Here is a 14492-nt window from a genome sequence, read left to right as displayed (position 1 = left end):
AAATGTGAATTTGGTTTTCTGAGTGATGAAGATATCTTCACACAACTTAGAATGCATGAACTGAGATAGATATTAATGAACTTCAGATAATCGTAGAAGTACAAATAACACCCTTATGAATAGATATCAATTACTGAGAAGATATTTGCAAAATGTTATATTTTGTTTCATGTTGAGTGAGGTCTACATAGCATTGTTTTTATTATATGATGAATTTTTCTTCCTTCAAATTATACCTTTGCATTAAGAAGTTTCAAGGAATTGCATTGTCTTTCTTTATCATTTCATGAAAATATGAACACTAGCCAGCCAATGTCTTATTTAAAAAACCAAGTAGAAAAGATTTGGACTTTTTAAATTACTTTTGTCTTACCGTTAAAACCAGATAGACTAATCATACAGGCAGAAACAATATTCAACAAACATTGATTTAGTGTCTATTCCATCTGTACCACTATTCCAGGTACTAGAGTTAATAGATCATTAACTCTGTCATTGTCTGCCAGTAGCTCATGATCCAGTTTGGGGTTTTTATAAACAAACCAGTAATCATTATTCAAATGAGTAAATGCAAAACAGATTTCTACTGGGTATAATGGTTGTAAATAAAATAAAGGGATCAACTTTGTGCAGCAGAAACAAAAAAATGACCTAAAAAAGAGGTTCCCGAGAAAATAAAATTCTAAACACTTCAGAAAAGGCCATATAGAAATGTCAACACTGGTATTTTAGCATAAGTAGGGATGAGAGTTAGATAATTATTTTATTCCATTTTTTTCCAGTTCAAACCCATAGATATCAACTATCAACTTCATAATACCTAAGGTGACAAGATTCAAAGATACAATTCTAACTTCTAGATACAATTCTAACACCTTTAAAGATACAATTCTAACATCTTTAAAGTAAATCACAGATTGTAGGCACCTTCATAAAATTTGTAAAACATGCATTGATAATAGCTTTGGTTTACTTCCAGAAGTTATGATATCTCAGAAAAAAAGTGGATAGATAACAGATTGATAGATCAATGGATGGATCAATAGATATATACATGCATGAAACATGGATAGGTAGTTTACATTGCAGCTCTGAGTTCATAAGTTTTAAGCAGCCCCTAGGGGTTAAGGTAAAAGCCACGGTGACCACATTCTATAAACAAAGAGAGCTAATAAAGGGTTGGCTTTAGCATGAAGGTTCTCCTGTCATTGAGTAATTTTCCTATGCCATATACTTAGCCGTTGTTATGATCTAATTATGCATAATTATTTTGGAATAGAATCATTACAACTATGCTTATTACAAGCTCAGCAACCATTTAAATATTTGGCCAAAGACATACATGGGGCAAAGCAGGAACATGGAGTCTGCATCCAATTTGATATCCACAGAGAAAAATCAGAATGGAAACATCTTTTGAAAACAATATTTTCGTTTACCCTAGGCTGAACCAAGATTGATACAAACACTGCATTTTTCAGATATTTAAAGAAAAACAATTAGTTGATTTTAAAGGCATGATGCCCAGAAATTATAAGAGCTAATACAACACAGAGAATCATTCAAGAGAGAGTCACAGTTTTATTGGATCCTTAGCTCTATCAAATATACCTCAAGAAATGGAAGGGACAAAGAGCCTCCCCCACATGGGTCTGGAGGACTATCTGGCAACTCAGCAGTGAAAGAATCCTATTATGAGAGTTTGCAACACATTTGAAAAGTAAGCACATATTGAAGATTGCCTATTCTAGTATCTTTGTTTCTAGTATACTTTGTTATACTATGATAGCGTAACTAGGTCAATATGTAGGTAAAAAAGCTGAATAGAAGGGGAAAACTATTCAACGACTACAGCATATGAACTTTAATCCCACTCAGCCATTTAACAAGTGAGGGCAGTTGAACATTAATGGGACATCTCATTAAATGCCATAAGTTTAGTTTGCCCATCACTAAAGATTGATGAGTGAATGAATGAACGATGCTTTCATTATTTATTTTATTTTACAGATAAGACCCTCATATACAAGTGTCTAACCTGTCATCAAATATATTAATTTCTATCAATGCAAGGCCATTGGCACTTGTAAAAAGATATGTTTTTTTCTGTATTGTGCTTGTTAATTTCATTTATTTTGTTTCCATTTCTGATTTAATTTTGGCAATTGTAATGAATGGTAGAGGTTAATGTTAACAGCTGAAGATTGTGGGCTAAGACTTAAGACACCGTAATGTTTGAGAAATCTACACATTTGATTCCCTTGACTCATGAATGTATATTAAAATGTTATAAAAGAAAAATAAATGTGTTATAATTAAGAGTGCAACTGAACACTAGGATAATTTTCCACATCATTAGATTAAAACAAGTTTTTGCACAGACTCCACAACTTAGTAGTTTAAAAAAAAAATTGGCAGAGGGAAACAATATTTTCTGTCTCTATATTTCTTTCAGGTGTACCTGGAATTTGGGTTTCTTTTAACATTGTAGTCAACTCTGGGATAACCCAAATACATATTTCTGGAAATATAATGCTCAATTATTTCTCCAACATTCCTTATATTGTAGGATATTCCATTTTTTGTATCATAGATTACCTCTCTTAAATATTATATAACCTTGCTTGTCAATGTATTTCTTATATAATAGTTCACTAAAGAGATATTGCAGATGAGTACTAATCAGTGAAAATTCTAGAAACTAAGTTTCTTTGGAAATTAAATTAATTAATTAAACTAAATTAGCTTATTTGGAAAGTTTTAGCCAACAAAATTATATTTTCTATTTCTATCGAGTTTACTGTCAACTAGAAACTGGTAGGCTTTCTCAGAAACTCACTGATCAGTCATATTCAGAGAAACTGATAAGTTTCAAAAAAGATAACCTCAAGAAACTATAGAATTTTATAATAGATATTTTCTTTTAAAAATAATAAAGTTGTCCTCGTCTGATCCTCTCCAACTCAACCGTACTTCAGTAACAGCATGCTTTCACAGGATGGTTCCCTTAGTGGTAGTGATTCCATTTGTCCATGGAATAGAATGGAGTTAACTCATTTTGTAGGCAACACAAACAAAGCAATAAAACTGCTTTTTATTTAATGCTATTGATAAACTTCAACAGAGCTATTGTTTGAAAAACTTAATCCAATACCTTCTGATACTCATTTTCTACGGTAAAGCTTGCAAATATATGCCTGTGTACCAAATGACTTTCAAAAGAAATATGTGTAAATTTGAGTCAACAGAGTAAGATGGATTATATTACAAATTGACCAACAGCTTTACAATTAAAACAACTGAATGAAAACACAAGTCACAAAGAATAAAACACTTACATTAAAATTATATCAAAAAAATTAAAGTTCAACCCAAATTTGGATAGTCTTTTGTAAATTTAATTATCATCTGATAGGAATGATGTACAAATGGGTTAAAAAAGATTTTGCTTTCCTTTTTAACAAAGAGAGGAAAGTGCATTAAAGTATTTGAAATATTTCTTAAATTTTGAAATTTGTTACTGTTCAAACTGAGTCAAAAAGAACTTGCACTGTATTTGACATACTGTAAAAATGTTTCCCACCCCCAATTTCTTTTAAGTGGAAACAATTGGATCAATGTCTACATCTTCAAATGACATTAATGCTTGTTGTTATAGGTGGAATTGTGTCCATGCAAAAGGATACATTGAAGTCCTAACCCCCCAGTGCCACAAATTGTGACCTTATTTGGAAATCAGGTCTTTACAGACAGAGCTAATCAACTTAAAATAAGGATAATATAGTGGACCCTAATCCAATGTAACTGGCGTCCTTATAAAAAGGGGAATTTTTTTAATAAAATAAGTAAGTCATGGGGTTATAATGTACAAATTCTGTAACTAGGTATGGTGAAGGATGTTAACTAGACTTTTTGTGGTGATCATTTCAAAATATGTACAAATATCAAATCATTATGTTGTACACCTGAAACCAATATAATGTTGTATGTCAATTATACCTCAATTTTTTTTAAAAAAGGGTGGGGAAATTTGGATATAGAGACAGACATACACAGACAGCAGCCAAGTGAAGACACACAGGGAGAAGGCCCTGTGAAGACAGAGGGACAGCTGTAAACCAAGTAATGCTAAGGATTGCCCATGACCGCCAGACACTAGGAAGAGTGAAGAACAGAGGGACAGCTGTAAACCAAGGAATGCTAAGGATTGCCCATGACCACCAGAAACTAGGAAGAGGCAAGGACAGTTCTACCCAGAGGGAGCATGGCTCTGCCCTATGGATACCAGAACTTCTAGCCTCTAGAACTGTGAGATAGTAAATTTCTATCATTTTAAGCCAACTAGTTTGTGGTACTTTGTTTCAGAAGTCCTAGAAAACCAATACACCTATATTATAAAATAACATTTAGCAATGAGTGAAGTTATAGTATGCCTTCCATCTCTAAAATTGAATCATACAATACTACAATTAATTCTATCAGTAACAGAAATGAAAATTAACCACTGGACAAAATATATTGATAATTAATTTTAGCGTGTGGTGTAAAAAAAATAGATTGTCCAAAACATAATCTTTTGTCCTAGGAGAGTACTAATAAATATTGGTCGTTTGGGAGCATTTTTAATAAAAACGAATTTTATCCAGTCAGTAATACAAATCCACGTGACATTAAACTTACTCATTTTATTTATTTTATTTGGTAGAGTAAATATCATTTTACTGCAAATTGGAAGCTGAATGAAAATTAACCAGTACTTTTTTGGAGATGAAACCACAATATTATGTTTAAATAGGACTTGTGGTGCAATGGTTTATATAATTCATAACCAATATTTTTTGGAATTAAAGATTCTTAATGTATGCTGTGCTTAAAGGGTCTACAGATCATTACCAAAAGAATAGAAAGGCCCCTTTTAAGAGTTCTTTGATGAAGATAATATCAGACTCCCTGTTTTTTGGAGAAAATTGTTTGCTTGCATATAATACGTCCCAACTAATTTGCACTCTTTAGGATGACCTCAAGGCTATGATAAAAGCTGCATATTTCAAAGTTTTCAGAGATATTGGCCCCTTTTAATCTTTCATCTTAAAATAGAGCCATTTCAACCTTAGAACTCTATGATTTATTATTCTCACTCATATTTACCAGCAGTCAATGACACCTGAGCTTTGTAACAAAGTTCATCACAACCATGGCAGGGAATATAAGAGGAGATGGGAGAGGCATTGTGGAATAAGTCGTATCCATTCCAGCTTGTCAGTCACACACAAACCCCTGTACACATGATCACAATGACAATAAGAAGAGATTCATATTAATTTAAGGTTCATTGTTCATTTCTCACTGAGATCATTTTAGCACTGAAGCAAAATTTATTATCTAATTCTTGCTCATTTCAATATAGCATCCACTTGCACACACAAATATATGTCAAGTGCTTTTATCCTTCTTTAAAGTTGTTTCCATAATAGCAAAAAGATAATTCTCTAGCTATACCATACAAAAAATAATAGTTAACATTTACTTAAACTTTATTATGTGTCAGGCACAGTTCTAAGCTCTTCACGTGTATTAAATCAGTTAATCTTCATAATAGCACTGAGGGCATACCAAATACAGAGCAGGAAAAAAACAGCCATCTCATCTCTCATTGGTGTGCTTCTTTATATCTAAGCATATTTCATATTCATGCGCTGATCAAGCAATTCAGACAAAAACACAGACACATAGAAAATGTGTAATTCCTTATCTGTGGGGAAATCTGCAGCTGGAGATATTTTCTACCGTTGTCAACGAAAAGCTGCATCAAGGTTGAAATGAAGTGAATGTCTCAATATGATCAAATGCTCTGTATTGCTTTCTACCAAAATGTTGAAGATGCACATGCAATGGGTTGGGTCCTGCATATCTGAATTTTGATACTGAGTCTCTCTAGTTATATGATTGCCTAATGGAAAAGTCACAACACCTGGGACAGACCTCCGTTTCCCCACTTTACAAATGAGGAGAAAAGTTAAAATTTCTTTAATTTCTAAAATGTAATAAATTCACGCATTTCACATTAATTGTGTATGAACTGTGATAAATGTTTCAGATACAAAGATGAATGAGATATTTTCATGATGCTCATATTCTAATTTTCAGCTCAATATCATAAGTGCTATGAGAGAGTGAGGTCATGTTACTATAAGAGGCAAAAAAGAACTTTTAAGAAAGACTAAGTGAATTATGATAGTCTTTCTGAAGGAGATGACAACAATTTGAGTCTTGAAATCACCTAGGGCTTAACTATGTTATTGATAGAAAGATATTTCAGACAGAAGAATCATTTGTATCATAAGGTATGGAGGAAAGAGATAACTGAGTTGATTTGAAGAACACATGTAATCAAATGTGGTTTACATAAGAGGAATAACCCAGAAATAGAGAAAACAGAGATTGAGAAAATTAGTAGTAATGAGAGCATAAAGAGGTCGATAAGCCATGCCAAATAATTTTGCACATAAATGAGTATTTCCAAATATGCAGTTTCTAGAAGCAACTTGAGAAAATGGTACATAATATGCTACATTTTTAGAGAGAAAATATAAATTACTATATTAAAGGCTTACAAAAATTCTGAAACGTATTAAATTTTGACACATTTCTCAAAAGTAATTCTCAAATGCATTTAATGATGAAAATAGTCTGAATAAATTTTTATTGCAAAATAGCATGCCCACAAAGAAGTTCACAATTGAAAATCGAATACCTTGATGAATTGCATAACCCAATAAAGGTAAAAGAAGAAAAAACAGGTGAGAAAAAGGCCAAAAACACCTTCTGCCCCCTCCTAATGACAACCCTACCATACTCCCAAAAGATTACTCCTATTCTGAGTTCAAATGTCATATTAGTTTTTCCAGTTTTAAAAGTTTATATAAATGAAGTTTTGCAATTGATTTGTTTGTGGCCAGTTTCCTTTGGTTCAAAATTATATTTAGCATTTCATTCATTCTGTTATGTATAGAGATAATTCATTTTTATTACTGTATAGTACTCATTTTATAAAACTATCAGAATTCATCTGTTCAACTCTTGCTGCCAGTCTGGGGCTATTAGAAATAATTATATTCATATTTTCCCAAATGTGTTGTGTTGGACACGTGTACAAAATTTTGTTTGGTATAAACTTTGGAGTCTAATTGCTACATCAAATAGTATGATATGTCCAATATTAGTAGGTACCAGATTATTTTGCCAAGTAGTTTTCCAATTTATGATCCCACCAGGAATAGGTTAAAGGGGATATTGCTGCACATTTCTGCCAACAATTGATATTGTCCATCTTTTTAATATAAACCATTGTTGTCATTGTTTTGTGGTAACTCAAAGTGTTTAATTTTCATTTCCCTGACTTGAGAATCATTTTATATAATTTGGCCATTTTGATATTTTCCTTGGCAAATGCATGTTTATATCCCTTGTCCATTTTATTATTGGGTTGGAGATTTGTTTGGTTGGTAGGGTGATTGTTTATTTCTTCACCTTTCTTATTGATTCGTAGGAGTTCTTTAAATATTCTGAAGACTTGTACTTTGTCATATTAATAATATTTTTTGCCCAGTATATGATTTAGCACTATATTTTCTTAATGTTATCATTTTATAACTAGAAATCTCCATGTTAATAGAGGATGAGGTAGGAGTCAAGATATTTCTAAATAGATAAGTTCAACAAATGCAACATTATTTTATTGAAAAGGTTATTTTCTTTCTTTGCTGTAGTACATTTTTGTTGGAAATCAACAGTCCATGTATGTATGTCTCTGTTCTATTAGTCGATTTTTCCATCTCTATGCCAATACCACACTGTTTTAATCTCTGTATTAAAAACAAAATGCTAGGTATATTAAATTTGTATTTATTTATAAAGCCAATAAAAATTAAGGTGAAGATGATTTCAAAATTGGTTCAAATTTATTTGATTTCTTATGGGAAACTACAAAGTTACATTTTAGAGAATTATTTGAATGGTAATAATCTTCTACAAAAGTAGTTAAACCCTCTAGTAGGCCAGAGCATCAAAGTTCTGTCACTAATGCAAATTTGAGTTACACAAAGCAACACATTTTCTATGTGAATGCCTCAGTGAGGTGCCATTTTGAGATAAGACCACAGGCAGAAGTCTAAAATAACTCCCGATATCCATAAAAATAAGTCTTTCCACTCTGCTCTTTTTCAAGATCAGCTAGACTATGTGTGGCCCTTTGCATTATGCATACACAAACACACACACGTGTACATCCTGCATAAAATCTTGCTGGAATCTGATTAAGATGGTAATTAATGTAGAAAATAGTTTGAGAAAAATGTACATCTTTACAATATCAGGTCCTCAAATTCATAACTATACCGTATTCTTTCATTTTTTTATATTGATTACATTTATAGATTCATTTGTAGAGGTCTTGCATCTCTTTTGTTAGATTTATCCTATGTATTTGAGATACTTGATACCATTTTAATTTATATATTGTAAATATCTCTTTTTATTAACTTTTGTTGCTGGTATATAGAGCCATAATTGCTTTTGCATATTGACCTTGTAGCCAGTGACTTTGCTAAATGCATTAACTAATTTTTATAATGTATATGTTGGCTCTTTGGGGTCATCAGAATCATATAATCTGTGAACAAGAATATTTTTATGTATTCTTTTTAATTCTTATACATTTTTTCTATCACCTTAAAGAATTAGATAAGGCCTTTTATAAAGTATTTTTTCGTATACCTTAGGGTTAACTCTTGGTGTTGCACATTACATGGGTTTCGATAAATGTATAGTGACATATATCCATTATGACAGTCCCACACAGGGTACTTTCACAGCCCGAAAAGTTCTCTGTGCCCCACCTATTCATCCTTCCTCCCACCCCTCAACCTCTGGAAACCACTATTGGTTTTCCATAGTTCTGATCTTTCCAGAATGTCATACAGTTGGAATTATATAGTACATAACATTTTCAGATTGGCTTCTTTCACTTATTATGTTATTAATACTAATACTTATTAATATTTAAGCTTCCTCCATGTCTTTTCATGGTCTGCTAGCTTATTTCTTTTCAGTGCTGAATAACATCCCATTGTCTGGATGTACCACAAAACTATATTTTGGTTTATTGTTCAATAACTTATATGGATAAATATATTTGGAATAACATTATTTTATGCCTTATGTAGCCTATAAGAACTAATAATGATAATTTAATTCACATTCTAAATGAAAATGAGCTCTAACAGAAAAATGTGAATATAACCTTAAATTCTTATTCCTCAAGAATAAAAATTTTGATATCCTAAAGACTCTAACTCACTAAAATAATAAATACCTGGAATTGGATTATAATTAGTTAAAACTAAAAAGGATGAAAAATAACTGAGAACTTATAACTAACCATTTTAGCCATTACATATTTTTGCTTATCGGCAGTTTTATTCACTTGGTGTTTAAGTTTTGTGTTAAGTAAGTAGCAGATCACATCAGAAGACAGAAGAAAAAGAATGTTTAACAAAAATGTCTACTTCTTTTTATATACTTGAGATCATTATTTCGCTACGACCTGTGTTTTTGTAACAATTTAGGGAGTATTTTTTATACTAAAATATATGAAAGATGCATGCTAATTTTAAAGCTAAGAATAGAAATTGAAGATGTCTTTTCCTAATGGCTGAAAATTGCATAAAATTAATTTGACTGATGTGAGTATACCCTAATAATACTTCATCAATTCATGTGACTAATGCTTCTAAATAATTTACATTAACTTTATTCTTATCTACAAATAATTGATCCCACTTACCGAATCTATTATTTTCATTAGCACAATATATGTTACATATTTGTTGCAGATAAGTTTGCTTGGTGATGTAGGACTGAAGACATTTAAGAAAAATATCACGTCCTCAAGAAATTATGGTAATATATAATTATCATATAAGTTGTAAGGAAACAAAGTGGATAGAGGGGAAACCTGTAAATTAAAAGACATTTCACATTAAAAAAGTGAAGGGAACAACTAAACTACCAAGTCTAGGGATACTCATTTGCCTAATAAACCTATAAAGAAATGCATGTTAGTGCTTTAAATACATAAATACAGAATCTAATATTTTTCTGCACCACGAGAGATGATCAAAAGCACATTCTGATCATGAACACCCCACACAAATATTCTTGGTGAGTTCCGCTTAGTGCCAACAGCCATATCCAGGAAATCTTCATCTCTTAATGGGACACAATGCACAGAATTTACAACCTGCCAACTCTCCTCTCTTAAAATTTATTATTGACATATTCTCATCTCACGCTACACACAAACTGTGTTTATCCAAAAAGTCCCTAAGGACTCAGAAGAATTGTCATAGGACTTGGTTCAGATACTTAGAAAGACCCTGAACATGTCTGCCTGTCCTTTCATCTTGAAATAGCTGTCATACCATTTGTCATCTGATTCTGGGGTGATCCCACTGAATATCTTATTCAGAATGTGACATTCTCATTTTTCCCTCATTCTCAATCGAACACACAAGAATGGTTTAATTATTTTAGTGATTTAACTTAAAGGTATATCTAAGTTTAAAAAAGTAATGAATTTATTTTGAGCAAGACATTTAAAATAATTCATAGCTGGGACCCATTCTACCATCCCAGCCTCCAGTGTCATTCTCCTCTTATCCCATGGAGCCAGAACTGTAGTCACATTTCGTCTGTCAACAGTTCTTAAATATTCCATATATTTTTATGTCTCCACATCTTAAAATGTATGTATTCATTACATAAAATGTTTTTTTCTCACCCTCAAATCTCTGCCAGGCAAATGTCTCTTCAAACAAAGCCAACACAAATAGCATCGCTACTCTAGAGCTACTATCTGAGATCCATTTCTTTCCACCTACCCAACAGAACTTATCACATTTATATCCACTGTCTTATGGCACTTTGTATCCTCTTGTCTTTGAGATGATGCTTTAACACATTGAGTAAGAGCACTGGCTCCAGAGTCAGATGCCCTTGTGTTTGAGTCATGACTTCATCATTGATGAGCTGTGCAACCTTGAGCAATTTCCTCAAATCTCCATGTCTCAGTTTCCTAATTTTTAAAATGGAAATGAGAATATGTTATGGACTGTTGTAAGCATTATACAAGGTAACATGCATAAAACTTAGAATTGTGCCTAGCACATGCTCAGTAATTTACCTTATCTTAGTTATTTGTAAATATGCTTGACTCCTCTTTCTAAAAACTTCTGGGAAAAGGAATGTTTTAAATTTTTCTATCACAAATGATTATTGCCTAGGTGAGAGAAGAACATCAGTACAGGGTGATTTTAATTGTTCTGTGTATCAGTCTGTGTTCTGTCAGAAAGATAGAAGCCACTTCAGGTATCGAAAGCACAAGCCAATTTAATGTAGTGAGTTGAATCATAAACCCAGTGGGATGGCCAGAGGAGCTGAAGTCAGAGCAGGCTTCTCTTAGGTTTCAGATCTACTACTGTAGATATGGCCCAGGTAGTCAGGAACATGGTGCTGCTGCCCAGGTCAGAAGCTTCCAGGAATGGTCAAGCTGCCATACAGGATCAAGGTGAGAGGCTCTCAGGAGTGTGCCCATGGAAGTACCTGTCTCTTCTGTCTCTTCTGTCAATATGTTCCAAAATGCATATGAGTGCAATGCAGGGGAGACGAGGGGTCTTGGTGAGTGTTAATTGCCTATTTACATCTGTTATTTTAAATTATAGAATTTTACCTTTTAAATACATAAAAATGGTTGAATATCCACAATTTCATACAGTTCAACCATCAACATATGCCCAAATAAGTAGTGACAGTAAAATTTTTTAAATTATTAATTATGGTAATAACTGCTAGGCCCTCTTTGCTTCATTGCCACCAAAATGGTAACAATCATCAACCAAATTTAAGACTGGCCCTGACTATTTTTAAATCCTATAAGAACACAATTTTCCAAAGTCAGTGGCTAAGTGTCAAAAGGAGATGGGAGACATAGGTACATGTGAGAGCATTTTTGTTTTCATATTTTCCTCATCATGGTCTTAATTTGTTTAGTGGAGTCCTTACTCTAGAGTCTTGATATCAGAATTCACTGTCCATCCCTCCCCACTATGGGATTATCAGCTGACAACCTGCAGTTCTACCTTTACACAATTTTCAGGTCTCTATTTTGCCTGAGGTTGGAACTCACTTCAGATATCAGCTTTGGATCTGTTGGTTAGTACAACCATAAAACCTACTATAAAATCTGAAGTCAAGCAGAATTCTTGAGGTTTCTGACTTTCCTTCCCATTGGACCTCTAGGATATTGACAGTTGCTTATATATGTTTTCTGCTCTTTATCTCAAATGCTTGTACTTGTTAATGTAAAAAAGACAAAAACTATTATCAGTATGTGACAATTTGCACACCACTTTGTTAGAGTAAATCGAGTTATAAGTGAAGAGGAGAATAGAAAGCATATTAGAAAGTCTAGACTAATTTACCTCAAAAGACAGAGGGAGAGCTATAAAAATAAACACAAGAAAAGGGAAAATGACCAATGTGGGTAAGACAGTTTAAGAATAGAAAAGGAGAAAAGAGACTGAATGCCAAGAACAGAAGCCATGCTGTGCTGTGTAAGACTGAGGACGTGCCTATCTAGAGGAGTTTTCATATAGAGGTTGTAAGTATCATGGCATCCCATCTCACCCTTTCAGAAGTTTCATTAATGATTTTAATTGATTTTCAGTTTTTTCAGTGTTAATCTTCACTTGAATGTGGAATGTTGCTGAGACAGTATAAAATGGCTTACTTTTATAACATTTACATTAGATTTTTGTCTGATATACCTATCAACATCACCAGATCAGGCCAGTAAATCTGCCTCTTTTAGTTTCCCTCAGTCCTCATTGCTCTGGGAATGGTTTGCTGCCTGTCATGCCACTGAAGTTCCCTAGGCTATGGGGCCAAATCTGTATCATTTATATCAGTGATTGGCTGCTCAAATTGTAATTGTAACACAGTCTTTTCATGGATATATTATGCAGAATGTTGATCAATACAGGCATTTTGAGCATCTTCTCAACTTCAAGCAAGTATTACTATGTATATATTAGATTATGCATGATAATCATCCATCTATCTCTGTATATCTGTTCATCTATCTATCTATCATCTATTATCTATCTAAGATATAAAGATCTATTTAAGTCTATATAGAGATACAAGTTGTGTTGCTTACAACCACAGAAGAGACAGAGTTTGGTCTAAAGAAAGTGAAAGGATGCTTTCTATAACCCTTCATGAACTCCTTCATGAATGAAGGCAAAACTCCTTAAATTCCTGGAACCATTATTTGGCATCATAACATGCAAAGCATAATTTGCAGTCATTCCCAGCAGGATACATGCTTGAAACATATTCGCAAGAGAAAATATCTTTAGTTAAGCGTGTTTTCTATAACTATTAAAGATTATGTGGTGAAAATAAAGGGAAAGCATTCAGCAGCTATCTAGACAAGAAGGATTTACATTTATAGAATTGAAAGGGATGTAAATAGGCTCTTTATAATAAACTCATAGAATCTGAGGCTTAGAAAGTTTGTCATCTTCTCTAGGTTATGAATAGATTTGGGGACTAGAAACCAGGACAAGTGAACTCCTATTTAGTGACCTTTCACTACTTAATATGTGGTCTAAAGTAGTGATATATGTTGAGTCAAAAATATCAAAATATTAAAAATATTGATTTTTTTGTTCTAAATGATGTAGTTTAATATCTAGATTCTCTATTTTTCAAGTATAGACTTATGTTTAATTTGACAGTCTTTGGAGAAGGGTTACTAAAACAGCAAATAGCATGATTAATTTCATCAGTATTATAAGAACATACTTAATTTGATTTAATTTAATTTAGCATGTCTTTGAATTCTTAATCTAAAAGAACCTTTAAAAATAAGCTGAAAGTGTATTAGTTGTATCTTAAGTTCAAAATGTTCAACTTGGACCTTCATTAATTTATTTAGTTTTTTTTTTTTTCAAAAAATGGGAAATCCTACTGCAATTGCAGGCAATCTCCACTCACAGAAAATCATTGTATAATATACAATATGACTTTTTAAGTTGTCATAATCCCAAAAATAAAGGATTTATACTTATGAGCCATTAATATGTTTAAAGAAAAATTAATACCCATAATTTTGGAACTACATGCAAACGAATTATTAATGTAGATGGTTAATTATGAACATTTTACCCAGACTTTCTTTTGTCATAAGTCACAGGATGTCAAAGCTCTTAAGTAAAATATTTCATATTTGACATTTTGATGAACAGTTTGGTTAAGACCGTTATGTATAATCCAATATTGAATGATAGAGTTTACTGAGCTCTCACAAAAATGTTGTTTCTTATTAAAGGGGTCAACTGTATCAATAAAGAGCTCAAAACTCAAACAGC

Source organism: Delphinapterus leucas, chromosome 12 (assembly GCF_059928025.1).
Source record: "Delphinapterus leucas isolate spDelLeu-1000000601 "Yukka" chromosome 12, BTC_Dleu_Yukka2, whole genome shotgun sequence".
Classification (NCBI taxonomy): domain Eukaryota; kingdom Metazoa; phylum Chordata; class Mammalia; order Artiodactyla; family Monodontidae; genus Delphinapterus; species Delphinapterus leucas.
This window is presented reverse-complemented; position numbering follows the sequence as displayed.